The sequence below is a fragment of the Leptonychotes weddellii genome, unplaced genomic scaffold (genome assembly GCF_054177405.1).
Source record: "Leptonychotes weddellii isolate Sample4059 unplaced genomic scaffold, ASM5417740v2 HiC_scaffold_684, whole genome shotgun sequence".
Lineage (NCBI taxonomy): Eukaryota > Metazoa > Chordata > Mammalia > Carnivora > Phocidae > Leptonychotes > Leptonychotes weddellii.
In genome coordinates this window covers 6,486-14,994 of record NW_028037726.1, presented here as the reverse complement: position 1 = coordinate 14,994, position 8,509 = coordinate 6,486, and the positions used below count along the sequence as shown (strand labels likewise).

Sequence of the window (8,509 nt, the reverse complement as noted above, 5' to 3'; positions counted from 1 at the left end):
TAAATAAAAACTAACTAGAGTCACATAATTCACCACATAACAAGGTGAAGGATAAAAAGCACAATTCTTTCAAAGATGCTCACAGGCACATGCACACACACACAAACACAAGCATTTGGTAAAATTCCAGATCCTTTTATGACAAAAATTCTTTTTTTTTAAAGATTTATTTTTTTAAAAGATTTTATTTATTTATTTGACTGAGAGAGACAGCGAGAGAGGGAACACAAGCAGGGGGAGTGGAAGAGGGAGAAGCAGGCTTCCCACGGAGCAGGGAGCCCGATGCGGGGCTCGATCCCAGGACCCTGGGACCATGACCTGAGCTGAAGGCAGACGCCTAAAGACTGAGCCACCCAGGCGCCCCAAGATTTATTTATTTAGAGAGAAAGAGAGAGAGAATGCATGGAGGGGAGGGGCTGAAGAAGAGGAGAGACAAAATTTCAAGCAGGCTCCTGGCTGAGTGGGGAGCCCCATGCAGGGCTTGATCTCACTACTCTGAAATCATGACTTGAACCAAAATCAAGAGCCCATGCTCAACTGACTGAGTCACCCAGGCACCTCTACAACAAAAACTCTTCAGCAAGCTGGGAACAGAAAATAAATACGAATATCCTATTGCAAAGGTCTTCAGCAACAAAGATACATGCATCCTCATTTCTATTCAACAAGGTACTAGAGATATTAGCAGAGTAAAACATGTAAGATAAATAAGAGGAATAAAGGATGGAAGAGAAAAGTCAAAATTATCATTAATCATGTGATAAAATTGTCTAGATAGTAAGCCTAAATTATTATAATAAGAATTCAGCAAAGATGTGCTTTATATAAAATAAATACACAAAAAGCAATTTCATCCCTATATGGCTATGCTAGGCAGACATTTTCTCTTAAAAATATCACTTTATAGGGGCACCGGGGTGGCTCAGTCGATTAAGCGGTTGCCTTCGGCTCAGTCATGATCTCAGGGTTCTGGGATGGAGCCCTACCTTGGGCTCCTGGCTCAGCAGGGAGCCTACTTCTCCCTCTCCCCTCTGCTAGTGCTCTCTTTATCTCTCTCTCTCTCAATGAATAAAATCTTTAAAAATATATATCACTTTATAATAACAATAAAAATATAGATAAATACATCTCACAAAATACATGCAAGTCTTCCATGGAGAAAAGTATAAGACGTCATTGAGAGACTTAAAGAAAACTGGAAAATGTATGCCATATTCATGAAAGGGAATACTTAATACCATAACCAAAATCAAACTAATCCTCCAATCTACTATGTAAGTGCAATGCAACTATACATTAAAATCCCAAAAGGGATTTTCATGGAACTTGATAAGCTGATCCTAAAATTTTATATGGAACAGTAAAGGCTAAGAATAGCCAGGAAATTACTGAAGAAGAACAAGAACATCTAGGTATCAAAGACTTATAGTCAAACTATAATAATTAAGACATTGTGTTATTGAAGCAGTAGACCAATGGAATACACAAAAAGAACATACATAAATGCATAAAAAGAACACAAGACTTAGGAGCACCTGGGTGGCTCAGTTGGTTAAGCCTCTGCCTTCAGCTCAAGTCCTGATCTCAGGGTCCTGGGCTCAAGCCCAGCGTCAGGCTCCCTGCTCCGTGGGGAGTCTGCTTCTGCCTCTCCCTCTGCCCCTCCCCCCCACTTGTGCACCCTCTCTCCCTCTCTCTCTCTCTCAAATAAATAAATAAATTTTTTAAAGAAAGAACACAAGACTTAAACATATGTGTGAATTTGACAAATGACAGAAAGGGCACTAAAAATATCAGTGGAGAACAGAAGCTCTTTTTTTTCAACTTCAAATCACATTTTATTATTGGAAAAGTCATTTACATTTTTAGGATTGCTGTCAAATAACAATTTATTTTTTAAAAATCTCAAAATATGTTCTAGTACGTTCAGTAGCAAAGATCTACCAGTGTTACACATACTAAGAAAATCATCAGTCATCATCAGGGAAATACAAACCAAAACCATGATGAGATACCACTTCACACCTGTCAGAATGGCTAAAATTAACAAGTCAGGAAACAACAGATGTTGGTGGGGATGCGGAGAAAGGGGAACCCTCCTACACTGTTGGTGGGAATGCAAGCTGGTGCAGCCACTCTGGAAAACAGTATGGAGGTTCCTCAAAAAGTTAAAAAGGATACAAAAATACTGATTTGAAGGGGCACATGCATCCCAGTGTTTATAGCTGCATTATCAACAATAGGCAAATTATGGAAAGACCCCAAATGTCCATCAGTTAATGAATGGATAAAGAAGATGTGGTATATATATATATATATATATATATACAATGGAATGTTACTCAGCCATCGAAAAGAATGAAATCTTGCCATTCGCAACAGCATGGATGGAGCTAGAGGGTATTGTGCTAAGCAAAATAAAGTCAGGCAGAGGAAGACAAATACCATATGATTTCACTTATGTGTGGAATTTAAGAAATAAAACAGATGATCATTGGGGAAGGAAGACAAAAAAAGAGAGGGGGGATGCAAACCATAAGAGACTCTCAACTATAGACAATAAACTGAGGGTCACCGGAGAGGAGGTGGGTGGGGGATGGGCTAAATTGGTGACGGATATTAAGGAGGGCACTTGTTATGATGAGCACTGGGTGTTATATGTAAGCTATGAATTACGAAATTCTCCTGAAACCAATATTACACTATATGTTAGCTAACGAGAATTTAAATAAAAATTTGAAACAAAAAAGAAAACCTATATTACGTTTCTAGTTGGACTGATTAAAATCTACATGCCTGTAAAGTCAGTGGTTTTGCCTAATGCGGCTCTTATGGATCAAGTACACGTATAAAAAACAAGTTTGAAAACCTCAAAGAATTTTAAGACAGAATTAATTTTTCACAATTTTCCGAAGTCAGTCATCGTGTTTCTTTAGCTTATGGTCTTCAGGATGTACCTGCTTCCACTCATTGATGCAAAAAATTCGGTAAGATCATATTTGCCAATCCTACAAAGTTCAAGTGGATACCTCCACTACTTTGTCAGATATTCACCTGAGAACTTGACAATGGTTTTTGCTTGAAGATTGTAAAGACCAAAGTGGTTTAAGAAGTTCTGACACATCTCTGCAGTCTGGGGTTCTTGCTACCTCAGCCGAAGGATACTTACTTCTCCAGAAACTCCCAAAGCGCAGGCATTGACATTTTGCCTGAGGTCCAATTGAGAATTACAGTAGCAATGAGGAGCTTCCGTGGAGCGTGGAAAAGGGTCTCTTGGACAAAATTAAAAGGTGACCAAGGAGGTGCCCACTTCTTAAAGGCTTTGCATCGTGGTGGGGGGCTAAGAACTTCTCTGTTATATTTGCTGGAAGAACATAGGCTTGTTTTCCTTTTTTCTGTTTGTGTCCGTGGAACGGTATCTTCTTGACATATTTTCAGAGAAATAGTCTTTCTCAGTTTGCGAGCAGTTGTTGTCCATTTCAGAGCCACATTTTCAAATGTCAGTATGCAAATGTTCCTTCCTTCCCCCAGTTTCTACTTTTGTTTATATTTCCCCAGCTTCTAAAAAGGTTTCCTCACACTTTTCGTTGTGCTTCTTCACTTGAACATAATTTGTTTACGATGCCAGAAGTTATTTGTTCAAAACAAAAATTTGATCCTGAACTCAATGATTTTTTTTCACAAGTCTCTTTTCTTCATTGGTTACATCGAGGGGCTTGTTGCTTGCTCCAGCGTCAGAAATGGAGATAAAACTTTTTTTATCAAGCTGACTTTTTGTACAAGGTTCACTTTCAGCATCTGCCTTATTAAACTCAGATTCTCTTCTCCTATTACTTTGAGCAGAATCTGGAAGACCCTTCCGGCACCCTGTTTTAGTTTTCTTCATTGGAATTCCTTTCAAAATAGCCCCCTTTCCTTTGGACCTTCTAACCTTTCCGGAGTCAACATCATTAACACCTTCATCTTTTTTTTTTTTTAAAGATTTTATTTATTTATTCATGAGAGAGAGAGAGAGAGGCAGAGGGAGAAGCAGGCTCCCAAGGAGCAGAGAGCCCGATGCGGGGCTCGATCCCAGGACCCCGGGATCATGACCTGAGCCGAAGGCAGACGCTTAACCAACTGAGCCACCCAGGCGCCCAACACCTTCATCTTCTTTAAAGTTAGCTAATCCCCTGCTCTTTTGCCATTCCAAACTACCACTTGGGAGGGGAGAGGCATCCTTTTTCCACCAGCTTTGTGTCCTGAGGTTCCAGTTTGAATTGTTACTTTGATTTTGCATTTGGGATGTCAGAGGTGCTATGCTGCCGTCTTTATATCTGGACCTGATGCCCCTTTTAGAAGGTTTAGAAACAATAAAATCAAAATCTTCTGGTGTAAGACAAGTCTCTCCATTTTTGTGAAGGTAATTAGCAAGTGCACTTTGGGATCTGAACTGTAGTCCTTGTGGACTAATCAAATATATATCCTATCTTCCTGCTGTTTTCCCCGATCACCTTTGCTTCACAACGCATGGGACAGACTCGTGGCTTTCTGTCGTGGTAGTACCACCAATCTGAGCAGAAGCAATGGATTCTTGCAGCACAGGATTCCACCCGCTGCTGCTTTTTATCCCCATTTGTTTCTCATCTCCTTCCACTCTTTCCAATGCCAGAGCAACATCTTCCTCACAGAGGTCACAAGGTTGGTCTGGGGCTAAGCACCCACTGGAGGTGACCAAGGGGGCAGCCTCACAGTCCCCCAGGCTCAGACCCACCCTTCCAGCCGTGCCCTTCAAATGGGTTCCGGGGGCAGCAATGGGACCGAGAAGGTGCGATGCCTTAGCAGCGGAGCAGAACAAGATGCGAAAACTTTCTCAGCTCAGAGCACTAGGCTGAAACCAAAAGTCAAGGCAGCGCAAGTCTGTCGGACTGCGCAGCTGCTTTCCGGCCACCCCCTCGGCCACAGCTGCCATCACATAGCTCAGCCAATCAAATCCCACAGAAGCTCTTTAATAAACAGTGTTAGGATCACTGATCACTTACACAGAAAATCATGAAAAGTTTATCCCTACCTCAGATCACAGAAAATTGATTTTGCAGGTGAATTCAAGTTCTGAATGTGAAAAGCAAGACTTTAAATTTTTAGAAGAAAATATAGGAAAATAGTTTCATGACCTCAAGATAATTTTCTTTAACAAGAGGGGGAAAGCCACAAACCATCAAGAAAAGACGGCTATGTGTGATTACATTAGAATTTAAAGTTCTATGTAACAGAAGTACCAGCAACAAACTGAAAAGACAGACTCAGAATGAGGGCTTTCTGCAACACATACAACTAACAAAGAAATAATAGCCTAGCTATATAAAGAATTCCTACAAATCAATAAGAAAAGAGGGGCACCTGGCTGGCTCAGTCAGTACAGCATGCAACTCCTGGTCTCAGGGTTGTGAATTCAAGCACCACACTGGGTGTAGAGACTACTTAAAAATAAAATATCTTTTAAAAAAAGAAAAACAATTGCAATAGGCAAAGAACAATAGTGTTCACACTCAATAATTACCTAATAACATTAGAAACATGGAGGGATGACAACAGAGCAGGCTTATGACAGCACAAATAGGAAGGAGGGGTAAACTCTCATTCACCAAAGAAAAAGATAGTGCCTGAAACTGAAAAGTCAAGCGATAGCAATGCAAGTATGGTATTTAGAAATATCAGCTAAAAGAACTGAGAGTGTTTGAATGGGGGAGGGGAAGTATCGAAATGAGATAAAGGGAGAGGTGGCAGATGATGCTGTCTTCTACAATGAACCTCACAGAATTATTAACTTTGAATAAAAATTGTAAAGAATGAAACCCAGGAAAGAAAGGAACCCAGAAAAAAAAAAGATACCTCATGGGGCAGAAAAAAAAAAAAAACCTTTTAAATTACAACTAATGTTTTCAGAGAGAAAAGATATTTCATCCATGAAACAAGAGTAGGAATTATAGAAAAAGGACACTCAAAAAACATATAAGAAGGGCACCTGGGTGGTGCAGTCGGTTAAGCATCTGACTCTTGGTTTCGGCTCAGTTCGTGACCTCAGGGTCATGAGATCGAGCACCGTAGGGAGCCCCACGGTGAGTCTGCTAGAGATTCTCTCTCTCCCTCTGCCCCTCTCCCCACACACTCTCTCTCTCTCAAATAAATAAATCTTTTTTAAAAAAATAGGAAAATCTCCAGGAAATCAACAATTTGAAGACTTCATAGAAAAGAATTTAAAAAGTTAAGTCAAGAAAACTTTCCAGAAGGGAAGAGAGAGAAAGAGAAATAACATGTCTCAAACTGATCTCTTTATCTTAATCTCAGAACTGCTTATCCCATCATCTTCCCCATATCTGTAAATGGCGGGTTCATTCTTCCAGTGGCTCAGGTCAGACATCTTGTAGTCAGGCTTGACTTTTTTATTTCTCCAACACCCTACCTCCAATCCTTCAGAAAAAAATCTGTTGGTGTCACCTCAAAATATATCAAGATTCTGACCACTTACCATCTCCACTGGTCCATCCTGGTTATAAGGATTCATCATCTTGTTGGTTTAGTACAACAGTGTCCAGACCAACCTCTTTGCTTTAGGCTGTGCACTCCCACTGTCTATTTGCAATACAGCACTCAGAATTATTTTAAAATAGAAGTCGGGGTGCCTGGCTGGCTCAGTCGGTTAAGCGTCTGACTCTCGATCTCAGCTCAGGTCTCAATCTCAAGGTGGTGAGTTTGAGCCCTGCACTGGGATCCACACTGGGCATGGAGCCTACTTAAAAAAAAATTTTTTAATTAAAAAATAAAATAAAAACCAAATCAGGTCACTCCTGTGTTCAAAACGTACCGGTGATTTCCTATCTTAGAGTCAAAGTCTTTACAGTGGTCTACAAGACCCTACAGAATCTGGCTCCCTCCTATCTTTCTGACTCATCTGTTACTCTCTTTTTCTTACAGCAGAACGGACACTGGGCTTCACAAATAAACAAGGTCATACTGTGCACTGCCAAAGGGGCTGAAAGATCACTAACCAAATTGCTAAAGGGCTTGCTTCATCCCTGCTCATCTCTATGAGCACTGACATTGCATGGTGTGCAAAGTTAAAAAAAAAAACGTTTTTTCCCCCCTCAAGCATAATTTCTAGGCAATATCTTGTTGGAACCCTAGGGTCCCACAACCCCCAGTCAACCCCCTGGATTTAGTCCTCCTGTTTTGCTTTCTTTGGACTCATCAATGTCTTAATTATTTTTCTCCTGTATTATCTTTAAAAACATTCTTAGAGTAATCTTTCCATGGGCATTAATGTATGGATGCTTACTTAAAAATAGTTGTTGCAGACTTCTTTAAATTAGTGTTTTTACCACTTTTGAAACAATACAAGAAACTTATCTCTGCCTCTTGCCTTTTTCTGCCTTTTTTTTTTTAAGATTTTTTATTTATTATTTGAGAGAAAGAGCACAAGCCGAAGGGAGAACAGAGGGAGAGAGAGAAGCAGACTCCCCACAGAGCACAGAGCCCACCTCAGGGCTCCCTCCTGGGATCATGACCCAAGCAGAAGGCAGGTGCTTAACCAACTGAGTCATCCAGGCACCCCCTACTCTTGCCTTTTTTTCTATACATTGTTGTCATATGTTCTACTTCTGTATATAGTACAAATTTTATAAAACATTATCATTATTGTTTTCTAAATAAGAAATATTCCTTTCTATTTCTCACATATTTTTTTCTTTCTGGTGCTTTTCATTCCTTCCTGCAGTGTGTGCTTCTGTCTGAAGCCGTTTTCCTTTAGCCTGAGGAAATCCCCTTTATTTCACTTCTTTGAAGGATATTTTTACTGGATATATAATTATAGGTTGGGTTTTTTCCAGCACTTCAAAGATGTTATCCATTCTCTTGGTCTTCCTTGGTTTCTGTTGAAAACCCAGCAGTTCTCCCAGGGACTTCTGCCTAATGGCTCACTAGCCTGACCCATGTCAAATGGTCACCCCAGGCTTCAAGGCTGAGAATCCTAGTATTTCCTTATTTCCAGCCTCTATTGTAGAGCAAGGTAGGGGGAAGGGAGTTGGACTCGGTGTCATAGGAAGTAAATGAAAATATATGAGTGTTGCATTGGTGGTATCAGAAGAGATGTATTCAAAAGACATTGTCTGGGAATGATCTATAATATAAGGTAGCTGTTTGAATGTGGAGGGAAAATTAAAGGATAACCCTAAGGTGTGTAGACTGAGTAACTGAAAGAATAAGGATAAAATTCATGGAAATGTGAACATCCAGAATACCTTGTTTTGGGGACAAGAGGAGTTTGGTTAAAACCTGATGAGTTTGAGAGATTGACAGGCATAGACCTGCTACTGATTTTTCATGTAGATACTGTATCCAGCCATCTTACTAGCTCTGATGGTTGGATTTTTCAGTTAATGGTCATGGATTTTTTAGGTCAAACAATCGTAGTATCTGCAAATGATGACAGTTTTTGTTTTCATGTCCATATTTTTATACTAAAAAAAAATTTCAG

At 40.0% G+C, this 8,509-nt stretch overlaps 1 pseudogene; it reads right to left on the bottom strand.

Moving 5' to 3' along the window:
* Positions 1-2,877: 2,877 nt before the first annotated feature.
* Positions 2,878-6,544, bottom strand: LOC102745226 (methyl-CpG-binding domain protein 4 pseudogene; annotated as a pseudogene).
* Positions 6,545-8,509: the final 1,965 nt, after the last annotated feature.